The sequence below is a fragment of the Cynocephalus volans genome, chromosome 10, assembly GCF_027409185.1.
Source record: "Cynocephalus volans isolate mCynVol1 chromosome 10, mCynVol1.pri, whole genome shotgun sequence".
In the NCBI taxonomy this organism is placed as follows: domain Eukaryota; kingdom Metazoa; phylum Chordata; class Mammalia; order Dermoptera; family Cynocephalidae; genus Cynocephalus; species Cynocephalus volans.
In genome coordinates, this window is record NC_084469.1 from 78,067,728 (window position 1) to 78,094,452 (window position 26,725).

Here is a 26,725-nt window from a genome sequence, read left to right on the forward strand (position 1 = left end):
CAGAAAATACTTCTTCTAAACTAGCTGGATGGTTACTATAGTTTTTATTTAAGCAAGAATCTAAAGGTTTTAAAATACAAAGTTTATGGGCAACTTCAACAAAATTTAAAACTTTTGTGCTTCAAAGGACAGAAAGTGAAAAGACAAGCATTGGAAGAAATGAGAGAATGAGAGAAATGGAAAAAAATTTCTGCAAATCCTATAGTCGTGTGCCACATGATGATATTTCAGTCAATGATGGACCACATATAAGATAGTGGTCCCTTAATATTATAATAGAGATGAAAATTCCTATTGTTAGTTATGTCATAGCCTTATAATGCTGTAGCACAATGCATTTCATTACTCACATAGGAGCAATAGGCTATACTGTACAGCTTAGGTATGTAGTAAGCTATTCCACTTATCTTTGTGTGTTCCTACAAAGGAACTCTGATGTTCCTACAATGATGAAATAGCCTAGTGACATATTTCTCAGAATTTATCCCTATCTTTAGGCAACATGTGACTGGATCTGAAATGGACTCAAATGTAGAATATACAAAAAATTCCTACAACACAATAGTAAGAAAACAACCCCCACCCCCTGAAAAATGGGCGAAACATCTGAGTAGATATTTTTCCGAAGAAGATCTATAAACAGCCAATAAGCACATGAAAAGATGCTCAACATCATTAGCTATCAGGGAAATGCAGCTCAAAACCATACCCACTAAGATGGAAAATGAAAAATTCAAAAAATAATTGTTAGCAAGGATGTAGTGAAGTTGGAAATCACACATTACTGGTGGGAATACAGCCATCAGTAAAAACAATCTGGTAGTTCCTCAAAAGGTTAAAAATAGACTTACCATATGATCTAGCAATTCCACTCCTAGGTATATACCCAAAGAAACTGTGGCAGGGACTCAAACAGATATGCCAATGTTCGCTGTAGCATTATTCACAATAGTCAAAAAGAGGTAAACAACCTAAATCCACCAACTGATGAATGAATAAATAAAATGTGTTATATTGATACAATGGAATATTATTCAATAAAAAGAAATGAAGTAATGGTACATGCTACAACATAGAAACTTTGAAAACATTATGCTAAGTGAAAGAAGCCAGTCACAAAGGACCACATACAGTATTATATGATTCCATTTACATCAAATGTCAAGAGCAGGCAAATACGAGGGGTCTTCAAAAAGTTCACGGGAAGATTCATATTATCTTTTTTTCTATTTTTTTTTTAGCAACTTTTTAAAGTATCCCCCTATATAAAGAGACAAAAAATAGATACGGTGGTGATCTAAGGCTGGGGACAGATGGGTAGGTTGGAGGAGAGGGAACTGGTAATTGGTGAATATTGACTACAGATTATTGGGCTTTTTTCTCGGGTAATAAAAATGTTCTAAAATTGGGTATGGAGAGGAATAAACAACTCTGAATATACTAAAAACCACTGAATTACATACTTTAAATAGATAGATTGTATGGCATCTAATTATGTCTCAAAATACTGTTTTAATAAAAAATTATACAGGCAATATTATTTTGAAGCTTCTAATTTTCTGTTAATGATGAAGGTTACAATGGTCACTTAAAAAGTGATTTTCTTCAACTAATTTACTTGGCAAGTGTTTGCAAGGCAGATTTTGCTGAGAAAAAACAGGTGAAGTTACTTCAGAAGATTTGGTCAAGTTACAGTGGAAGTCTGTTAGTCTTATCAAACAAAATAGTCTACCTAATACAACTTTGAAACTATGACAATTATAAAATAAGTAGAAATTACATTCATAAAATTTTAAAATAAATAACTCTAAAGTATTTTTAAGTGACTCAAGAAAAAAATTCTTTTGAAAGTAAGCTATTGTGGTCATTTTAATCAACCAAAATTTAAAACTTCAAAAATTAACTAAAGTGATCCCTATTGATTTTTTCACAAATTATAAACTCTAGCAGTTGCACACTCTCGTCCACAAAGTTCCTTATTATTAGGGACCTGAAGAAAAATAAAAACCAAAGAATCAACAAGAAACCCTCTGCCTATACTACGTACTTGATATGATGATTTAGTGATGTAATACACATTAAAATGTTTCCCAAGGCTTGCTGGTTAGCTCAGTTGGTTAGAGCATGGTGCTGGTAACACCAAGGTCCAGGATTTGATCCCTGTACCAGTCAGCGGCAAAAAAATAAATAAATAAAATAAAAATAATAAAATATAATGCTCTCTATACATGAGCAATATGCTATTTTTATTATCGTTAATAATAATAAGTGATTTTAAAATTGAGGAAGAGTTTGCTTTAGAATAATCACATAATTCTGGAAGTATTAGTGGAACATTAGTGAAAAATGGAATTTGAAATTTAAGGTATCTGGAATTCTCATTAAAAAAAAAAAAAGTTGGAAGCCCAGAGTCTTTTAAGCAATAAATATTATTTGAAAGAGTATAAATATTAAATTAATATGAATTCAATATTGTCCCTTAATTATTTAGGGCTGACCCTTTAAAAAGTTATAAGGACTGCTTAAGTTCTGTATCCAGTAAGGATTCAAGCAGGAAAGGACTTGTACTTCTCCCATTCAGGTTTTTATGTTCATTTCTTGATTTGATCTTCTCTCCTTTCCTGAAGATCTTACCTGTAGGATACAGATAATCACATACCAGAATAACTGAGTCTCCTACCTCTAAACTGAAATATTTCTGATCAACCTCCCTAAACCATATCACAAATAAATCTGGAAATTATTAGAGGACATTCCTTTTAAAATTTTTCCTTCACTGTTTTAGATTTAAGTTGAAAAATGTTTGGTTCTTTTAACAAGATAAGCAATAAAAAGTTAATATTCTCCATGCTCTGCCTTCCTTCCTTACTCCAACCTCCTCAAGGACATTACCCCTGTAATTCTTCTCTCTCCTGAGCCATCAACATTTCTCATTCTACTAGATCATCCCCATCAGCATACAAACAAGCTGTTTTTTCTCCCATCTTCAAAAATCCCCTCTTGACCCCATTTAACCCTCCATTTTCCTCCCCTAGCTTTCTTCTCCTTTAGAGCAAAACGTTAGAAGTGTCTTTATTTGCTGTCTTCAATTTATTTCCTGCCATTCTCTCTTGAGATCAGGTTTTATTCTCATCACATCACCAAACTGATCTGATCAAGGGTACGGTGACCTCTATATCGTTAAATCCAAAGGTCATTTTTAAGTCCTCATCTAACATCACCTATTAGCAGCGTTTGGTACAGTTATCATTGAGTCGTCCCTGAAACACTTAACTTCACTTAATTGATAGACATGATATTCACGTTTTTTCCTACTTTTTGGACATCTTTTTTTATAGATTCCAATCTATAAATGCTGTAGTACCCAACTTCTCTTTTCTATCTATACATGTACTCACTTCCCAGGTGGTTTCATCTAGTCTCATGGTTTTAAATATCATCTACATGTTGGTAATTCCCAAATTTACATCTATTAAATATATATCTCTACCTTAACTCCAGACCAACATACCTAACTACTTGACTTCTCTTGAATACCTGATAGGCAACTAACAGCCTGCTATTCACCTTGCCCTGTTTCAAAACAGCACATAATCTTATTAAAATGCAAGTCATTTCAGGTCATTCCTCTGCTCACAACACTTGACTCTTATCGCACACATTAAAAGCTGAAATGACTCCTTATTGCACACATTAAAAGCTGAAATCCTTACTATGACTTGTAAATCCCTATATTACAGCCCTCCACCCCTACCTGAACAGCTCTCTGCCCTCATCTCCTAATACTCTTCCCTCTTTTGCTCTCCCCTTGCTTCAGCCACGAACGCTTCCTCAGGTCACTAAAAAAGCCAGGCATGAGAGAGTGATGTCGGCAAAATGGTACAATACACAGCTCCAACCACCTATCACTCTGTGGAAAAACTAAAAAATAAGCAGGAACTGTCAGAACCAGCTTTATCAGAATTCTGGAAAACAGTCTAAGGTTTATAGCAACTAAGAAAATTCAGAAAAAAATTAAAAAGGCAATGTAAAAAAAAAAAAAAAGAATACTCCTAACATTCAAGGAGTTGAATGTTAAGACACTGGCTGAACACAAGCTAAAGTAACAGAGACTATAGTGACCACACACAACAAGGAATATAGTTGTTGCAGAAAATAGTTTGAAAATCACAAAATAAACATATGACTCCAGCCTTCAACAATCAAGAACAGCAAATGTTGAAGGAGAGGAAAAATCTGATTTATAGAGTAACCACATCATTATATCAAATGTCTGGTTTTCAAACACAAAAAACCTCAAAGCATACAAAGAAACAAAAAAGTGCAACACACTCACAGGTGAAAGAAAAATGAGAGAAGCTGTTCCTAAGAAAGCCCAGACATTGGACTTAATGGACAAAGGCCTAAATCAACTGATATAGTTTGTCCTCCCAAAGCTCATACTGAAATTTTATCCCCATTGTGATAGTGTTAAGAGGGTAGGAAAACCTAATATGGTAATTGAAAGGTGGGGCCTTTAAGATGCGATTAGATTATGAGGACCATGCCCTAGTGGATGCACTGATTCATTCATGGAGTAGTAAGCTGTTGGATGGGTGGTATTGAGTGTGGTTCTCATGACTTAAAAAGGAGAGCACATGAGAAGCTCTCTTTTGCTTCTTACATTTTGTCATGTGATACCCTGCGGCACTGTAGAGTCATCCCCAAGAACAAGGCCTTCACCAGATGTGTTCCCTGGACTTTGGACTTCCCAGCCTCCAAAACTGTAAGCAATAAATATTGTTTCTGAGGCTAGCCGGTTAGCTCAGTTGGTTAGAGTGCAGCCTTATTATACCAAGGTCATGGGTTCAGATCCCCAAATTGGCCAGCCGCAAAAAAAAAAAAAAAAAAAAAGTAAGTAAATAAATAAATATTGTTTCTTACAAATTACTCCAATCAGGGTCAAGGGTTCAGATCCCCATACTGGCCAGCATCCAAAACAAAAAAACAAACAAAAACCCCCACAAATTACTTAGTTTCAGGTATTCTGTTATAATCAAAAGATAATGGATTAATTCATAAACTGCCTTAAATCTTAAATATATTCAAAGAGCTAACAAAAACCATGGCCCAAGAATGAAAGCAAGCTAGAAAAATTACATGCGAACAAAATATCAATACAGAGATAGAATATATAAAAAGCTCCAAATAGAAATTCTGGAGTTGAAAAGCACAATATTAAAATTTAAAAATCACTACAAAGGCTCAACAGAAGATTTGAGTAAACAAAGGAAAGAATCTGCAAACTTGAAGACAAGACAATTGAAATTATCCAGTCTCAGGATCAGAAAGACAAAAGAATAAAGAAAAGTGAACACAGCCTGCAGAACCTGTGAGATACCATCCAGTAGACTAACATACACATTGTGGACATCCCAGAACAGAAGACAAAAAAGAGGACAGAAAGTATATTTGAAGGAATGATGAACAAAAGCTCCCCAAATTTGATGAAAAATATGAAAAACACATCCAAGAAGCTCAACAAACTCCTAGCAGGATAAACTCAAAGAGTTCCATACTGAGTCAAATTTTCAAAAGCTGAAGACAGAACATCTTGAAAGCATCAAGAGAAATGACTTGTCAAGTATAAGAGATCCTCAGTAGGATTAACAGTGGATTTCTCATCAGAAACCATAGAGGCCAGAAGGCAGTGGGATGACATATTTTCAGTGCTGAAATAAAAAAAAACCAAACTGTTGACCAAGAATTCTATATCCATAAAATGATTCTTCAAGAATGAAGGAGAATATAAGACATTCCCAGATAAACGAAAGCTAAGAAAGTTAGTTATTAGTACAGCTACTCTAAAAGAAATGCTTAAGGGAGTCCTTTACTATACAGTACTGAAATTAAGTTGGTATTTAAAATATGTTGTTATAAGTCTTGTTAATTGTAATCCCCAATATAACCATTAAGGAAATAACAAAAAATATATTTTAAAAAAAGGAAAAAGGGAAATCAAAATGATATAATACAAAATAATCAAGTAAATATAAAAAAATAAGAAGTAATATATGAAGTAAGGAACAAAGAGCCTACAAGACATAAAAAGGCACATACAAAATAACAAAAGTAGGTTTTTCATATCAGTAATGACTTTAAATGTAAATGAATTAAATTCTCTACTTAAAGAGTGGTAAAAAAAATAAAACCAAAATCATGATCCATCCTACATACTGCCTAGAAGAAGCTGACTTTAAATAACAAGCCACAAAGAAGATGAAAGTGAAAGAATGGAAAAATATATTCCATACAAATAGTAACCAAAAGAGAGTTGGGGTGAATGTATTATTATGAAACAAAATAGACTTTAAGTCAAAAAATGTTACAAGAGATAAAGAAGGACGTTATATATTGATAAAAGTTTCAATCCATCAAGACTACATAACAATTATAAACAACAAGCACCAAAAGAGACCCACAAAATTTAGTAAGCAAAAACACACAGAATTAAAGGTAGAAATAGAGAGTTCTACAATACAGTTGGACAATCAGATAGACTGACAGATCAGATAGTATAACAATAGTCAGAGACTTAAATATCCCACTTTCAATAATGGATAGAACAACCAAACAGAAAACTAATGATGAAATAGAGGACTTTTACTATATAAATGAATTAGACCTAACATGTATATGAGGGTACTTCAAAAAGTCTATGGAAAAATAGAATTGAAAGACACTATGTTGGTTAGAGCACGATGTTATAACACAAAGGTCAAGGGTTTGGATTCCTGTACTGGCCAGCTACCAAAAAGTTTACATATATATATATGTAATAAACAAACAAACAAACAAATAAACAAACAAACAAACAAATAAATAAATGATAATATGAATCTTCCATAAGCTTTTGAAGTATGCTCATACACAGAACACTTTGCCCCCAAATAGTAAAATATATATTATTCTAAAGTGCAGATAAAATATTCTTCAGGATTGGCCATATGATATACCGTAAAACAATTCTTAACAAAATTTAAAATATTACAAGTATATAAACTATCTTTTCTAATCCTAAAGGAATAAATCTAGAAATCAATAGCAAAAGCAAAACTGGAAAACTCAAAATATGTGGAAATTAAACTACATACTCATAAACAAGTAATGGATCAAAAAAGAAGTAACAAGGGAAATTTTTTAAAAAAATCTTAAGACAAGAGAAAATGAAAGCACAACATGGCAAGACTTATGGGATGCAGTGAAAACAGTACTCAGAGAAACTTATACCTGTAAATACCTACATTAAAAAAGAAAGATCTCAAATTAATAACCTAACTGTACACCTAAAGAAATAGAAAAAGAAGAACAAACTACACCCAAAGGTAGCAGAAGGAAAGAAATCATAAAGATTAGAATGGAAATAAAAGAAAGAAAAAAGAAAAGGAGAAAAATCAGTGAAATGTAACATTAGTTCTCTGAAAAGATCAACAAAATTGATAAATATTTAACTACAGTACAAAAAATAGATAAGGCTCAAATTACTAAAAACAGGAAAAGAGAGGGTACTAATACAAACTTTACAGAAATAAGAAGTATTATAAGATAATACTATGAACAATTGTATACCAACAAATTGGATAACCTAGATGAAATGAACAAATTCCTAGAAACACCAAACTACCAAAACTGACTCAAGAAGAAATAAAAAAATCTAAATAGACCTATAACAAGTAAGGAGTTGAATATGTAATCAAAAATCTCTGAACAAAGAAAACTCAGAACTAAATGGCTTTATTGGTGAATTCTATCAAATATTTAAAGAAGAACTAACACCAATCCTTCTCAAACTTTTACACAAAAATGTGGAGGTGGGAATACTTCTTAACTCATTCTATGAGGCTAACATTTCCCTGATACCAAAGCTAAATAAAACCATTACAAGAGGGAGAGAAAAACCACAAAAGATAAATATTCCTTACAAATACAATAAATACAGATGAAAAAAACCCTCAACAAAATACTAGCAAACCAAATCCAGCAGCATATAAAAAGGACTATGTGTAACGCCAAGTGGGATTTATTCCAGGCACACAAAGGTGGTTCAACACACAAAAATCAACCAATGAAATACACATTAATAGAATAAAAGAAAAAAACACAAAATTATCTGAAATGATGAAAAAAAAGTATTTGACAAAATCTAACACTTCCAACATCCTTTCATCACAAGAATATTCAATAAAATAGAACTAGAAGGGAACTTCCTTAACATGATAAAGGCCATATATGAACAACCTACAGCTAACATCACACTCAGTGGTGAAAAGAAAGCTTTCGTCCCAATATCGGGAACAAGACAAGGATGCCTGCTTTTGCCACTTCTATTCAACATAGTATTTATTAGAAGATCTGGCCAGTGAAATAAGCCAGGCACAGAAACAGAAATACCCCATGTCCTCACTTATAAGTTGGATCTAAAAAAAAGACAGACAGACAGACAGAAAGAAGGAAATACAGAATGAAAGACAGAAAGAAAGAAACAATCACAATAATATGTTGAACTTTCTAAAGAAGAGAACAGATTTGATGTTACCAGAGGTGGGAAAGGGGGAGGGGGAGAGAGGTTAAGGGAGGAATTGGTAAAGGGCTACTAAAATCGATTACACTGTATAATGTTGAATACACTAATTATCCTAATCTGAACATCACATAATACACACGGGTATTGATATTCAATGCTGTACGCCACAGATATGTACAATCAACTATGTTCCAATAAAAAAAAAGAAAGAAAGAAGAAGATCTAGCCAGAGAAACTAGACCAGAAAATAAAAGAAATCCAAGTTGGAAAGACAGAAGTACAATTATCTCTATTCACAGATAACATGATCTCATATGTAGAAAACCCTAAACAATCCACACACACAAAAAAACTGTTAGAGCTAATAAATGAATTCAGCAAAATTGCAGGACACAAAATCTATGCAGAAAAGGAAATTAAGAAAACAATTCCATTTATAATAGCATTAAAAAGAATAAAATACTAGGAATAAATTTGATGATAAATATGAAGTCTTGTTCACTGAAGATTATAATACATTGCTGAAAGGAATTAAGACCTAAATAAGTATAAAGACATCCTACGTATATGGAAGACTTAATATTGTTAAAAACAACATACTATTAGGGCTGGCCTGTGGCTCATTTGGGAGAGTGTGGTGCTGATAGCACCAAGGCCACAGGTTCGCATCCCTATATAGGGATGGCCAGTTAGCTCACTTCGGAGAGCATGGTGCTGACAACACCAAGTCAAGGGTTAAGATCCCCTTACCGGTCATCTTTTTAATAAAAAAAAGAAGAAAATAATAACATACTATCCAAAGCAATATACAAATTCAGTATCACTAACAAAATGCCAAAGGCATTTTTAGTATAAATGGAAAAACCCATCTTACATTCATATGGAATTTGAAGGGACCCAGAACAGCCAAAACAATCTTGAAAAAGAACAAAGTTGGTGGACTACCACTTCCTGATTTCAAAACTTACAACAAAGCTATAGTAATCAAAATCATGTGGTACTGGAATAAGGATAAACATATATACCAATGGAATAGAACTGAAAGCTCCCAAATAAACCCTCACATCTATGGTCTTTTGACCGGTAAGGGGATCACAACCCTTGGCTTGGCATTGTCCGCACCACGCTCAACCAGTGAGCACACCGGCCATCCCTATAGAGGATCTGAACCTGTGGCGTTGGTGATATCAGCACCACGCTCTCCCAAGTGAGACATGGGGCCAGCCCCAATTGTCAATTAATTTTTGACAAGAATGCCAAGACCTTCGGGAAAATACAGTCTCCTCCTCAATTGGTGCTGGGAGAAGTGGATAGCCACGTACAGAAGAATGAAGTTGGACTCACTTTATAACATATACAAGAATTAACTCAAATGGATCAAAGATCTAAATTTAAAAGCTAAAACTCTTATACAAGCCAGCTGCAAAAAAAAAAACAAAAAACAAAAAACAAAAACAAAGCTAAAACTCTTAGAAGAAAACAGGGACAAATCTTCATGACCTTGGATTTGGCAATAGTTTCTTAAATATAACACCAAAAGCACAGACGACAAAAGGGAAAAAAAAAACCAGATAAATTGGAGTTCATTAAAATTAAAAATGCATGCATCAGCCCAGGGACCTGAGGTATGGAGAAGGGACTAGACCACCTACCCACAACCAGGCACACTGCACCAGTACCTCGGGGCCTGCCCGGGGACCATAGGCATGGAGAAGGGGACCAGACACACCCCACAACCAGGCACCCCACCAGCACCAAGGAGCATGCCAAAAACATCACCTCCATGTGGGTGGCCCACCATGGCCACCACAATAACCGTGGCTGCCGCGAAAGAGGCTAGATACTACAACCACCATGCAGATGGTCCCCTAGCCACTGGAGTGCATTGACACAAGGAGAGTCATCAGCAAAGGTAAAGAAGAGGTCTGTCTCCACAAAGCCCATTTCAGAGTGACAGAAGAAGCATCTGCTCTATGATAATTTTGGGGGACCTGATCACACATCTCAGCATTGGACAGATCATCTAGGCAACAAATCAACAGAGTAACCATTATTCTTTCAGAAGGAGAGAAGAAATCTAGCGTAATTAGATGGGGGAGGGGAGAGGGAGTGGAGGATGGAGAGAGATTGGAAAAGGGGCATAAAGAATAATTATGATTTGTAACAATATATATGTTAGTAATATTGATTTGATCAACATATCTCAATGTTGAATCCCCAAAATATGTATAATCAATTTTGATTCAATAAATAAAATAAATTAAAAATTTAAAAATGTGTGCATCAAAGGACACTATCAAGATAATGAAAAGACAACCACAGAATGGGAGAAAGTATCTGTAAATCATATATCTGATAATTGTTTAATATTCAGAATTTATAAAGAACTTCAACAACTCAGTATCAGAAAGACAACCAATTCAATTTAAAAATGGACAAAGAATAGACATTTATCCAAAGAAGATACTGGAATAGCCAAGAAGGACACGAAAAAATACTCAATATCAGTCATTAGGGGAATAAAAATTAAAATCACAAAGATATATCACTTCATACCTACTAGGAATAGTATTTTAAAAATGGAAAACAACAAGTGTTGGAGAAGATGTGAAGAAACTGGAACCTTTAGGCATTGCTGGTGGGAACGTAAAATGGAAAACAGTGTGGTGGTTCCTCAAAAAGTTAAACACAGAATTGCCATATAACCCAGCAATTTCACTCCTATGTATATACTGTGTATATACCCAAAAGAATTGAAAACAGGGACTCAAACAGATTCTTGTACATGAATATTCATAGCAGCATTTACAATAGCCAAAAGTTGGAAACAATCCAAAGGTTCATCAACAGATGAATAGATAAATAAAATGTGGTATATACATAAAATATTCTTCAGCTATAAAAAGGGATGAAGTTCTGATACATATTATAACATTGATGAGCCTGCTAAGTGAAATTAACCTGCAGACACAAAGCAAATATTGTATCATTCCACTTATATGAAATATCCAGAGCAGTCAAATTCATAGAGACAAAAGGTAAATAGAGATTAGATTAGAAGTTACCAGGGGCTGGAGGAACAGGAGAGCAGGAAGTTATTTCCTAATGGGTATAGAATATCTGTTTGATGTGATGAAAAAAATTAGAAATAGATAGTGGTGATGGTTGCACAACATTGTGAATGAAATTAATGCCACTGAATTGTATGTTTAATAATTAAAGTGGGGGCTGGCCAGTTAGCTCAGTTGGTTAGAGTATGATGTTATATCACCACAGTCAAAGGTTCAGATCCCCTTACCAGCCAGCTGCCTCCTACCCCCACAAAAAGTTAAAGTGTCAAATTTTAGGGTTGACTGGTTAGCTCAGTTGGTTACAGCAGGTGTTGATAACACCAATGTCAAGGGTTCAGATACCTGTACCCAGCAAGCCACCAAAAAAATATTAAAATGATAAAGTGGCAAATTTTGTTATAGTATATATTTTATCATAATTTAAAAAAATATTTAAAGAAAACAAAACAACAACAAAATCCAGGCATGTACCTTCCTCAAGGTCTACTGCACTTGCTGTTCCCTCCACTGGATGCACCGTTCTCTCATTTCTTTTCTCAAAAGTAACTTTCCCCTCCAATGCCTTCCCTGCTTTTCTTTTATGCCTTAGGACTATCTAACATTCTACATAGTTTACATATTTATCTTGTTTAAAGCCTACGTTCCTGTAAAATGTAAGTTTACATTATTACAGAAATTTTTAATTGATGTATCCCTAGTACCTACTAAATAGTATCAGTTAGTAAGTCTTTATTCATGGAATGGACAAACAAAAATTCTATTTTTGGTGGGGGAGAGGGAATTCTATGTAAGGCAGAAACTTTTTGCACTTTTTAAAAATCTTTTATGAAACTTTTAAAATGAATGGCAACAGTGGTTATCTCGGCATTACGTTTATGGCCCATTAAGAATAATTTTTTTTAAATTGTTAATTGTGGTAAATACACATAATATAAAATTTACTGTCTTAACCATTTTTAAGTGTACAGTTCAATAACATTAAGCATATTTACACTGTTGAGTAACCAATCTCCAGAACTTTTTCATATAGTAAAACTGAAATTCTATCCCATTAAACAACTCCCCATTTTCCCTCACCTCCAATCCCTGGCAACTATCATTCCCCTGTCTGTTTCAATGAATTTAACTACTCAAGACACCTCATATAAGTACAATCATACAGTATGTCTTTTTGTGACAGACTTATTTCACTTAAGATAATATCCTTAAGTTTTCTCCATGTTACAGCATATGTCAGAATTTCTTTCCTTTTTAAAGCTGAATAATACTCCATTGTACGTATATTATGGCCCATTTCTTATTGTTTTTTTCCCTGTATTTTTCAAGTTCTTTTTGAAGAAAAAGCATGACTTGCTATAGAATCCAGCCTTTGGTATACTTATTTTATAGGAAATAGAGTAAAAGATGTCTGGATATCGAATCCCAAACTGTGACCCAATTTTCAGCCCTAAACTGCTCAGAAAACTTCCAATCAAAGTATTCTGAAAATAATTCTTTAATGTGTTAAAATTAAAGAAAACAATTACTTAATTCTCTAATTTGTCTCTGTTTAATTTACTTAAAAGTTACTTATAAGCATAAAGAGACATTTTCAAAGTAGGCTAAAATGTTCCAAAGAAAATTTTCCTTACCCTAAAATGCAGACTAAAATCTGTTAGTATTATTTGTTTTTTCCCTATCAATGTTCAAAACTCTAATCTCTGGTATTAACTGAATGTGTGACAATATATTTAATTCTCTGGCCCTCAGTTTTCTCATCAATGACAAGTTTGAACTGTATGCTTCTGAAGGTGTTTCATTTTATATATTTTGGTTTATTTTCTATTTACATATTCAAAAACATTTAAAACCTCTATGGATTTCCAAGAAATGAATTTAAAAAAGAAAACCCCCTATCCCAATCAAACTAGAGACATAAGCAAAAAAACCCTTAATTCTCATTAAGGAATAAATGCAAGGAAGCTATAAAGTACTGAGCTCTATATTTTAAAATAAAAACTGAGAATTGACTTCTTAAAATACTTTATTTAAAAAGATATGAGTTTTTCCTGGTTAGAAGATCAACCATAACATTCTATACCTAAAATACCTCAAAAAAACTGTTACAGAAGGTCATTAATTGTGGGAGTATTACTGTTCTCATTCTTTTATTTTTCAGGCTGATATGACCTTAACGTACAACAGCATGAGTCTTAGCAAAATTAGAAACCAAGAGAAAACTAATCTGATCCAGAAGTATATCCTTCTAAGTTATTTCCAGTAGTTAATTAACAAATTCTTAGGTTGTTCTATTAATTTACAATATACAAAATCATCATGGAAGCCCACATGATAAGAAGCTTTAATGCCATGTATTCCAACATATTTCATTTTCATACTACACTATACCTCATCCATCACTCTGCTCTACATATGTATCCTTGACACGTTTCTGATACTGTAACTGAATTATCTATATGTTCAACTGTTTAATTAGAAAATAGATTCACCAATCAATTAGTAAAATATCTGGTTAATATGAGTCAGTTATGACATAGTTGAAGGAGCTCAGGCGTGGGTTCAAATTCTAACGGCCATAACTAAGCCGTGTAACCTTGAGTAGTTCTTAGAATCTCTCAGTATGTTTCCTCATATGGCCATTTACATTGTAGGGTTTAAAAAAGACTGCAGAACTTGGAAAGAATATATTCAAAGTCCTAAAACACAGTAAGTGCTCTATAATAACATATTTCCATCTCACTGACCTCTAGTACTAGGAACACATATTGCTGACTTGCTGAAATAGTACCAAGACCAGAGCATGTTATATCTGATTGTATTATACTTATTTTCATTCTTTAAATATTTAAAAATATTTATACTAATGAACCATATCATAAAATGCCTAAATTTATCCTCCCAATATGTATACTTACTATTTTAGTCCCTTCCTAAAGATATCAATGCCAGTCCACTCTTATTTGATTTCCCTGTAGTAATCTGTTTCAACCACATTGAGATGTTGCCTGAATTCATCAAACTTTCTCACACCTCCATTAGTACCTACAGGAAGTTCTCTACATATACAATGTTGCCCCTACCACCAGTCTTTCTCCATCTTATAAAGTAACACCTTAAAGATTAAACTAAGGTACCATCTCTATGAAGTCTTTAAACACACACACATACACAAGCACGCACTTCAAGATATTATGCACTCATTGTTTTGTATTACACATCTTACACCCTATATTATAATTCTTGGTCTGCTGGTCTGTTTTCCCTCCTAAACAAGATGAGTGCAGAGATTCCTTCTTATGTTTGTATCCCTAACACCTACTAGTATAATTCCTAGAACACAGTAAATACATGCTGTCAGGATTTCAATAATGTCATAACATAAAACAAACTCCCTCGATCCTTAATAGTTATTTTACAAATGCTGAGATTCAGAATCATTCTTTTAAGCAATGATATATGATTTTTATGACTTTAAGAATGCCCCCACTGATCTGTACACTTAAAAATGGTTAAGATGGGGTGGGGGGGGCTGGCCAGTTAGCTCAGTTAGTTAGAGCATGATGTAACACCAAGGCCAAGGGTTTGGATCCCCTTACAGGCTGGCTGACAAAGTTAAAATGGTAAACTTTGTTATGGATATTTTACCATAATTTTTTTTTTAAAAGCCCCAGTAATCCAATTTAAGGTTTAATTCCCAGCTATCCTTCAGTGAAAGAACCTGACTTCTGTTGATAAGTTATTCTACAAGGAACCCTATAGCATGGTAGTTTTATAGGCTCTGGAAACAGACTGGCATGGTTGGACATCTCTGGCTTTATTACTTACTAGCTATGTAATCCTAGGCAAGTCACTTAATCACTTTGAAGCTCAGTTTCTTCATCTGCAAAATGAGGATTGTAACAGTACTGATCTCATAAAACTATTATAAAATAATCCACATAAAGCAATGGGTAAACACTTAGTGTTTTCAAACTATGCTTCTTGGAGTGCTGGGTAATCTTTAGCCACTGAAAGGAAGACAAGGCTTTAGGCCTTCCCTTCCCCCATTTCCTCCCAATAAGATTTCATCCTGAATTCTACTTTTATTTTACAGATTGAGCTTTCAAGTAGCATTTTTAAAAAACAAAGGATTCCTTGGCTTAAAAAAATTGAAAAACACAATTCTAAAAGCACTCATCAACGCTTATCTTATTAACATCTCCCTCTGCAGATAGCCATTTACCAAATTCAATTATTTATTTTGCTGGCATTCACACTTAATTTAGTCTTACTTTACACATCACAGAAAGGGAAAATCTTTAAACACAATCTCTTCTCTACTCATGGTAAAAGCTGACTGTGAATAGCTAACTTGGGGGCTAATACTGAAAATAGATTACAAATTTCCTAGTTGTTACTGAGCCAGGTCAAGTTGGTTAATAGAAGTAAGTAGTCCTGAACATCTACCATGCTCACATAAAATTAAGTGTAAATATATATATATTAAAGCCAAATAAATTTCAATTAATATTAAAAATAGAAACATAAATGCAGAATTCTCAAAGGTATGATATATGAAAACTAAAAACCGAGGCCCAGGCTGCTTATCACCACCCACCCCATAACTGTAGCTTTCTCTTGTACCTGTCATCTTCATCACCTCTTTTCTGCCTTTCCAAGAGCATAGTTATTTAAACCCTCCCACAACCATTAATTAATTAATTAGGATTTCAGATTCCTTTGCCAATAATCCCCAATGCTGTCCTCACATCACCTTCAATAGCCTTGTGACTTTTTTCATGCATTCAACCTACTCTATTAGCATCATCACTGTAATTTTATCTCCAAGCCTCAGTCCAATTCAATTAAAATTTTCTGAAAATTTATTATATTTACACTATTTATTATATGTCTGACATCTTATTGATACAATGTTAATACTAATTTATACACTTTATCTTCAATGTGGCCTTTGCCTCTGATTAGAAATTTTTTAAATTCATTTCTCTACATTCCTAGGCTATATCTCTTTGCAGTTATTTTATGTTATCTCTCCCTAAGCTTTTAATCCTTACTTCCCCATTTTCACCCAAGGACAATCTTAACTCTTAGTCTTCTGAGGTTATCCAGTTGAAATTCACCAATCATCTTCTCAGGAGTAAATCTCTATCTTTGTCTCTATCCCTTTTTTCTTGTAACTATTCTCAGAAAAGTTACGGCTCTTCTCCAAAGATAAATCTTTCACCTCTTAATACCATTTCATCTAGCCTTTCAAAGAGATTTTGCTCACACATATCCCACCTCTCTCTCTAGGACCTTTAATCACCCCCTTGCAATTGCCTGCTTCCCTTCTAACTTTGAGCCATCAGCAGATCTTCCCTACCTTAACAAAAAAGTAGAAACCAAATTGTACTATTTCAATCTTTCCATTCAATGCCAAATATTGAAAATAAGTGATGCACCAGCTCTATTTTCTAAATACCCATTCACCCATTCACCTCTTATTCTTTTGTAGTTTCTGCCCCCATAAAATTACTTTATACTTTCAAAGATGACTAACAACCTCCTAGACAAATCCAAATGCTCTCTCAATCTGTCTTTGACCAAGAAAACACTTGCCATCACTAACCAAAGTGACAACAGAGGCTAACCACAAACATTATCTTCTATATGAAGACTCTAATAGTCTGAGTCCCGATTTATGATATACCACTTAGGCTTTGAAGAACAAGGACTACGACTTATTCATCTCAGATACTAGCTATTCATCATCTAATATCATCTTTGGAGATAAAAAAAGAACATAAAATTTTTTAAATATAGCAGAATTTTGATCAAACCACATAACTGAAATGTGGAGTAACTGGCATTCTCATACACCACTGAAAGAAACGTAAATTGGAAAAACAAATTTGTTAGATTATAAGGCATTATTGCTAAAATTGAATATATGTATATCTATGACCATATTTTCCACTCCTAGAAATATATACTAAACAGAAATGAGTATACATATACACCAAAAGATATATACAGGAATGCTCATATCAATATTACTTGTAATAGTCCAAAACTGAAAAACAAGTCCACGTATATTAGAATCAACAACGATGAGAATGAATGAACTACTCCTGAATGGAAAAACACAGATCAGTCTCACAGAAACAATGTTATGCAAAAGAACACATACCACATGATTCCACTCAATAAAGTTCAGGGCTGGCCAGTTAGCTCTGTTGGTTACAGCATGGTGTTACAACACCAAGGTCAAGGGTTCAGATCCCCTTATGGGCCAGCCACACACACACACAAACAAAAGTTCAAAAACAGGCAAAACTAATCTATGGTTTTACAAGTCCAGATAACGGTTACCTCTGGGAAGAAAGAAAGGGAATGATAATTAGAAAACAGTATAACATTGTAGTATTTGATCTGGGTGGGAGTTTCAGAGATGTGTTTACTTTGTAATTAATCATAGACTTACGCGAGGGTACTTCAAAAAGTTCATGGAAGTATTAGTATTATCTTTCAAGATTCATATTATCTTGTGTATGTATAGTTTACATATTTTTCTGCATGTCTCATAAATTAACAAAAAAGTTTTAAAAAACTTAACTGGAATAAGATGAAGTATATGTAAGTAAATATTTATACATCAACATTTAAAGTACATGTTACCCCAAAACAAAACAAAACAAACCTGGGAAAACGAATTTATGGTGGTCCCTGAAAGGACTACAGTAAACTATGTATACTGCTGATTTCAACACACATTCACCAAAGCAGAATAAGTGTATTCTTATATTTAGATATGCAGTGAATTCACTAAACGATGGACCCTCTGAAATAAAACATTCCCTAATACTAGAAATCTCAGGCAACTTAGTTTCTGTGTACCTCAGTTGCTTCAACTGTAAAACAGACTAAATAAATAAAAATCTATAATCTTAAATTCCTAGATTTGTTTTAGGTAAGGGTGTACAGTTCCTTAAATAGAAGAAAAATAAATAAATAAATATTTAATTGCCTTTTTAAATATAAACACTGCAAAGACAGAAACATAACTGAAAAAAAAAGAATAATTTATTCATCCTGATACAGCACAAAATTTTAAGATAAAGCTTATGCAAAAGATATGAAACCTAACTATTATCCATTTTTACTCCCTCTTACAAAAGAACTAACAAGATATATTTGCAGTTATCTTTGAGAGCCATAGTCATCGATTTCCAATAGAATAAAATTTAATATACTTTATACTGCTGCTGCTTCGTCAGGTGAATTAACCTGAAATGACCACTGGACAAGAAAGATAATCTTTTTTCTGGTTTCAAAACCATGTCCCTTTGTAATGATAACAATGTTTAATATTACTAGTTTAAAATTATAGTTTAAAAAAAAGAAACCCCAAAACTTAGTATTTCCTTGGTTAACTTCACTTAATATGCCAAATTATAACAGAAACATCAGTATCTGACAGCTATTTGATAAATAGCCAATAACGACCTGAGCTATACTTTTTACTCATAGCAACAAGAGATGCCTCATTAAAAATTATGAATTTAATATCAGCCTGCCTGCAAGCTAATAACTGAAAAGACTGCTACTGTCCTGAGAATATCAAAACTACAAAACTTTTGTATTCTGCACCATCACCCAACTGCTATATACACCCATCTAATACTATTTTTCTCAAACTTTCATATCTAATATAATCTGTTCTATGAAAATATTCACAAATAAACTTCCAGAACTTGAAGTAAAAAAATAAGATCATCTCAGTTACCAGTTTCTCTAACATAAATATGAAGGAAGCTTGTTTCTTCCTCTCAAAACACACACTATAAATATGTCATAGTGTGACATATCCTAAGGAAACTATCATTCAGATAAAGGCAGACCTCATCTTCTGAAGCACTTGTTGGGGATGGTAATCAAAACTTGATTTCTTGCCAAACCTTTTCTTCCCCTTATCTTCTTCATCTCAGTAAATCACACTCCACCACCTATCTAGTTCCTCAAGCCAGAAACAGGAAACCTTTTTCAACACCTTTCCCCTAAATATCCAATCCATCCTGAAGCTGTCAATTGCCCCCTCTCCCTCCACCTCACCATCCTCTCTATGTCTATCCTTATTTATATCCATGTACGTATATATCCATATACATATATATATCTTCTTTTACTTTCCTTCATCTCTACAGGTGCCATCCTAGTTCCAGCTACCATCATGTCTTACCTGGATAATCATAGTATTACAATATCTTTGCTTTTACTCTTGTCCTCCAACCCATTCTCAATCAAAGTGATATTTTTAAAGTTTAAATAAAACATATTACTCCTCTGCTTCAAAATCTTCAATGACTGCAATGTCCTCAGTAAAACCCACAAGTCTTTAACATACCCTAAAAGGCCTTGAATAATCTTCTCTCTTCCTACCTCTCCCATTTCATCTCCCAAGGTTTTCCTCCTTATTATTATAATCCTGCCACCCTGAACTTCATTCATTTCTTCCAACATTTTAAGTTCTTTCTTGCTTCATAGGCTTCAAACATATTTTTCTCTCTTCCAGGAAACTCTTTTCCCTTTTTACCTGTCTAGCTTCTTATTCTTTGCCTCCACCACCTGAGAGGCCTTCTCTGACCACACAATCTAAAATCCTCCCCATTTTTCTCCCTCATAGCACTCTGTTCTTTCCTTTCATTTGTTGACCTAAAAAGAAACTGAGGACAAATACATATACCAAGGATTTATTGAGCCAATATGACCGCAACCAGGGAGACACATAGTCAGATGGCTCTGAGAAATGCATTTGAAGAGGGCCAGCAGAGCTTAGCATTTTATAATCACAAAAAGGGGGGGAAATCAAAGGGGAGGTGAGGGGGGGAGAGAGAAGGAAAAAGAGGGAGAGGGGGGAGGCGGAGAGGGGGAGAGAGAGAGGGAGAGAGCAAGTCCCACCTAATTACTGCATCGGCTTTTCTATTGGTTGCATATGACATACAGATTTGGGATTACTAAATTACATCCTAAATACAGGGATTTAGGCTAAGGGTTATAAGAAGCATGTATTTTATGGCTTTCTGGTGCCATCAAGTCTGCTTCTAAGTGAAAGCAATTTTATAATGTTTTCCAGGACAGGTGGACATGACTACTGACTTTTTACAAGCACTTATAATTTAGCTGGCCTGGTCAGAGCAGATTCTTTTGCTTATCACATTGAATTCATCTTAAATTGTAATTCTACATTTGTTTGTTTATTTGTTCTTTATCTGTCTCCACTATTAGACTGTAGGCTCCATGAAGGCAGGGGTCACTTATTATGAACTTAAATAAACATAGTATGTATAATATATAATAAATTAATAAATTAAGAAAGCACTTAATATGAACTTTAAAAATCTGCTTAATGAATGAACGGGCATGAATGACCTGCAGTCCTGAGAATAAATTACACCTCAATCTGGGTCTCCCATTGTCATGTGATAAGCTTTCCAACTGTTTCTGAAAGGGAAGAATAAAAAGGAAAACTTAAAGGCAATACAATAAAGGGAATGTCAGGAAGTTGTAATGTCAAGTGAATGAGAAAAATAATAATAAAGCTAAGATCTCATGGGAAGGAGAAATCCCTAAGGGCTGTAATGACAAAAGATGATTTTATTCACAAGGCAGAATGTGACCTGAGTATTCATAGACTTGTAAAATTCCTAGAGGTTGAAAGTAAGGGAGTGAAGCCCCAATAGGGAAGTAAACAGAGGCACAAAGTGCTAGGTGATAGTTATAAAACTGGAATGCAGCAACTTATATTCACAAAGTAAATAAGTGTAAAAAAGCCAAATCTTATATCATGTAAGAACTCTATATCCATGTTTAGACTACAACTACATTGAAAACGTTAAAATGAAATCATTCTAGCTCATTAGTGTCCCTAAGTCTCTTTTGACTCCAATTTTTGGCTTTTACACCCACTTATAACAACATGCTTTCATTAGTTTTCACTTTGACCAACTGCCTCAAGTTTCCAGTCTTACCTTTGCTCTTTATTCACTATACTAAATGATTACCTGATGAAATTTCCCCAATAGATCTATATAATTTCAGTCATACATTTTCTCCTTTATAGACACTAACCTCTCTAGGATTTCATTTTTCTTTTCTGTTAAAGAGCTTAATTGGCTTTTTCTTCTACTACACTTACATCAACGATAATCACATCTAACCCTTTAGAAAATCTAAATTTTTCAAATGTACTAAAATATTTTACTATTGACAGTCGATTCAATAGATTTTACTTCTGAATCTGTAATGTTACATGTTGTTCGCCTCTTAAATTCATACATTAAACCCCTCCCTCAGTTCTGTCTTGTTTCCATAGGTAAAACCACAAATGTCTAATGTAATGCCTGTAGAAGGCATTCAGTTGCCTTAGACAAGGGGCTTGGAGTTTCTAAAGATACTTTGAAGTTGAAAATTCTATTATTTCATTAATCTTATCTTATAATGGGCTTTTTTCCATTGATGATACCGCTTTCTTATCTTTATTCATACCTGCCCACTTGGCATAAGGCCAACTATACTATTTGTTTCAAAACCTCTGCCTTTTCTCACACTTAAAATTCAAATATAATTTTTGTATTTCAGAAGATGGACCTTGGAGATACTCAGAACCCTAAAATTGTAAAACTGGAGAAAACTGAATTTTACACAGAAGAGAACTAAGGCTCACACAGATCAAGAAACTTGACGATAGCTACGTAGCTAAGTTTCAAAGTTCTGATTCTCTCCAACCAGCACTTTGTCCAAGTCAAGAATTGAGTTTTACTGGTTACACCAGCACAACGTTTTTTTCTAATGCTATTTCATATGCATTTAGGACATCATCTTCTCCAAGTCAATCAATCACAAGGTTTTTGTTTTCATTTTTAACTACAATACCCACTTCCCTGAAACTGTTCCGGGATGACAAAGTTACCTAAACCTGGGAGGCAACTACTTTTTTCAGTGCATTTCATGTCTATATTATACGGTCTGTAGTTTATAGGAAACTACTCAAGGACTGAGACCCACCAATACTTTGTAGTACACTGTAACTACTTAACGTGAATTGTTAAAGCAATAAAGAAACAAAAAGTCTTCGAAGATATATAATAAAGGTTTAACTAGCTTCCAGCAATACTCATAGGTATTTTTCATTTAACAAATACTTATCAAATACCATATGTAAAGCTGTGTGCTGCCTGCTGTTAGCAAAAAATTGCATCTAAATAAAAGTTCTGTAAATCCAAAAGAAGAAACACTATGATCATCCTTTTGTACTGCCAAAACAAAAAACAAAAACAAAACAAAATCCTCCCTCTGCAATGTGGAATTCTAAGTTTACCTTCTGTACATTCAAGCGTTTGAAGACCTAGTGGTTCTTCTAAAACTATTTGTACAGTTATGTACAGAATTTAGGTAGAGAGTAACATCACACAAGATAAGCCCTCTTTTCTGTTCAAGATCTCAGTTGATTAAGCAGAACTGGAGAGTTTGAAATCAGAGAAAAGGAAAAGATGAAAAGTAGCATGCAAAACTGAGAAACTAAATTGTGATAGTGATTTTATTAATGAAGGTAAACTTTATTCAATAAGGGGTAATTCTGAGGTAGGTATGAATATTTCACATTAATAGATAAAAGTCATAATAGTGTCAAATTCCAGGCTTCCAGGAAAGTAACTGCGTAACACTGTTAATATCACAACCTAAAAAAATTAGTCTACTTTGTTCTGGAAAGTTTTATTTTTCTTAAAAAAAAAAAAAAGCAAAACAAAACCAAAAAAGGAACAAACAGAAACCACTGTCTCAGCTGGCGGCTGCGACAGGCCAGTTAGACACCAGGGCTTTCCGGGTCTTGCTTGGCTTTGGGATGGATGTCCGCGAAGAGAGCCCTGGAACCACCCATCACGTCCCACACCCAGACACCAAGAACGCGGTAGCAGAGACCGCGGCCGGACACGAACAGGGCCTGGAGGGGTCCGGGCCACGCTGCAGACGTGGAGAGGCCCTCGGGGCTGCCTCTCGGGGCGAAGTATCACAGGGAAGGCAGTGCGGTCGGAACCGCGAGGCAAGGCCTGGGAAAGCGCCGGGGGCGTCCCGAGCTCCAGGGCACCCAGCACTCGCGCAGGACGCCCTGTCATGAGTCACGGAGGCGAGACAGCAGGCGGGCGGCGGAAGAGGCTGCAGGATGGAGGGAAGCCCGACCCTTGGGAGGAAACCCAGGCGAGGGTCGAGGAAGGAGGCCCACCTCACCCACGCCCTGCCCACCCTACTCCCTCCTCTATCCGACGCAACAGGCGCTGCGGCCGGGTCCCGACCCCAGTATCTGCGGGCTGGGGGGCGGCGGCAGCAGCCCGCAGCCATGACAGGAGCGGGGCGGGCCGCAGGCTGGCTGGGCCGCACGTGCGGGCAGCGCCCCCTCCCCGGCCTCCCGGCGCGCCCGCCAGTCCCCGGGAGCGGGCCCCTCACCTCAGGAGGCAGCGGCGACAGCGGCGCGGCCCGTCCTGCCCCGACACCCTCCCCCCCCACACCCCGGCCGAGCGGCGGCGGCGGCGGCACGTACTCACCGTCGCTCGCTGGCTCGCGCTCTTCGCCATGACTGAGGCGCCCCCGCCGCCCCCCGCCTCGACCGAGACTGACACGCGCGGCTGGCCGGGCGGGGGCGGCCTCAGGAGACCACCCGGCTGACAGAACCCGCCCCCGCATCTCCCCACCAGTTGAGCAGCGACCGCTGCCCCGCGGTGCCCCTGGGCTTCCTCCCTACGCCTGAGGCGGCGGGTGGCAGCGGCGGGTGGCAGCGGCGGGCAGCGGCGGCACTTACCGGCGGCGCGGCCAGGCCCCCCTGTCAGCACTGGGCCGGGAGGGAGAGGAGGGAGGAGTGAAGGGGCACCGCCTTCCCCGCGCCGCCACGCACCGCCTGATTGGCCCAGTTCACTCCCCCAGCGCGACCCCGCCAGCCCCTGCGAGCGGCACTCCGGCATCACCGGCGCTCATTTGCATATTTGTGCCCGCGCCGCTGATTGGCCTGGGCGCGGAGAGGCGGCCGTGACCGCCGCAGCTCTCGCCGCCACTGCAGCCGCGCCGGGCAACCAGGGAGGGAGGATCCTCCTAGCCTCTCCTCTTCCCTCAGGGCCCGGCCCGACCTAGGGCGTAGGGCGGCGGGAGGCGGGGTGACCGCCCTGCTCCAACATGGCCTCGCCGCGCCACCGACCCAATCGCCGGCGCGGTTACTCCCGCAGCCCGGGCGGCCTTGGGAAGGGGAAGGGTTGGGGCCGGGCGCCCTCTGGCCGGAGCGCGGGGCAGTGCAGCGGCCCGGTCTCCTCTCGCCGCCCCGCCGCCACGTCAGGCCGCGCCCTAGCGGTGGCCTCTCCCCTCCCGCAGACCGCCCCGCGGCCCCGCCGCCACGTCAGGCCCAGGCAGGCACGCCCCGGCCGCGAGCTGACCAATGGCGGGGTCGGCGCAGAGGTCACTCACACGCAGGGCATCAGTCGGCCAGCCCGGGTCCGCAGCGGAACGAGGGTTTCTAGAGCTTCCCTTTTTAAACGGCCGGGGATTCGGACCCACGTTTTCCTTTGGCGCTGAGACCCCGGTGGCACGCGCCTTTGCTGTAAAATCAGGAGCACAGCCGCGCTGATGCAGAGATTCAGACCAGGTGCTAAGCACCTGCCGTGGAAAAGGCGCCGGGTTAAAGAGCGATCCAGCCCCAAGTCCTGATCTAGTGCGAGAACGCTGGGACTGAAATCTAGGTTTCCCCAGGTTCAGGCTCACGTTCTAAATTGCACAGTTAGGAGAGGAAAGAAAAAACACGAAAGAAGTAGGAAAAAAAGGGGGGGGGGGAGTAGGACGACACTGGTTTAAAAGTAGGGGGTGTACTGGGAAACCACTGGCCTATGAAGGCATCGGGACACCTGGGTTCCCACTCGCTCTGTCACTAATTAAGTGAGTGACCCACATTAAATCGCTCTGTCCAGGGCCTCTGTTTTACCTTCTGTAAAACGAAGAGGCTGGGCAAGTTCACTAAAGCCTTCCAGCTCTAAAATTCTATGGCTCTTTACTTTCAAGCCCTAAGCTGGCTTTATACCTAATTAAAATTTTTAATCCTTATCAAAATGTGAGGTAGACAAAATACTGGAAAGTTTGAATTTCAGTCAATCTTCCTTATGCGTATTCAAAACTGTTTACCGTTTCAAATCCAGTGTGGGTGGTATTTAACATTCATCTTATAGTTAACAAATCGCTTGAATTTCAGTTTCCACAAAGGAGCATCACTGTGCTTGTTTATGCCTGACCAGAATGGAATGGCTGTGATATACACAGTGCTAGCTGCCAAATAATTTCATTCTTTATATTCCCCGAGAAGGCCCTCCGGAGTAGGTCAACACAACTCTAGTTGAGATACTGAAGCGGCTGGCTGCCAGGAAACTTTGCTGAAAGAGAGGTTACAATTACAGCTTTGATTCCCCTCAAGGATACTTAATAACAACCACATACTAGAATAAGAATCCACACACGGTTAATTGCTGAGCTCTGATACTGTTTCTTATTTGAATACTGCTTTAGTTTGCAAATTCAACTGTTGAGTCAAACTTAAGGCCAGTAAGTTTAAGTCTCGTTTACCTGGCATCATAGCAGAATAAGACATCCCATAGAAATGAAAAACTTTAGCTACTTTAAAGAACTTTCCTGCCCATCATCAGATGGAAAACTTTCATGTTTTCTTGAGTACAGCCCTCTGAAAATTACTTGCACTTGGTGATTAAGGAGCATCATTATAATTATCAACATTATTGTACTCTATTATGATCAATGAATGCCCTCAAAAGTATGTAGAATTTGTACCTTTAATAAATGGCTTCTAGAATGCTGGTTGTTTTTTGTTTGTTTGTTTGTCTGTTTTTTAACTTATCTCTGTGTTTTGTATGTCTCATTTCTCACTATTGGCTGAAACTTCTCAATTCTTCAAACTAACAACATTCTTTCCTATTTTTTGATGCTTCTGTGGTACTACAAACTTAGACACAGATACACTTTTATTAGTTTAGACTCTCGGGTTTTGAGTAAAGATTTTCTGTGGGGTTCT

General features: G+C 36.8%; 1 protein-coding gene across 10 annotated transcripts in view; it reads right to left on the bottom strand.

Annotated features, from left to right (window-relative positions):
• Positions 1-24,499, bottom strand: part of CHD9 (chromodomain helicase DNA binding protein 9) — a 179,429-nt gene extending 154,930 nt beyond the window's left edge. For 9 of the 10 annotated variants that reach the window (XM_063113144.1, XM_063113143.1, XM_063113141.1 and 6 more), the window contains exon 1: positions 24,213-24,481. The gene's annotated coding sequence lies outside the window, so the exon portion shown is untranslated. Of the gene's footprint in view, positions 1-24,212 lie in introns of all 10 variants that reach the window. The other variant, XM_063113136.1, reaches the window with a different exon arrangement.
• Between the last annotated feature and the right edge of the window lie 2,226 nt (positions 24,500-26,725).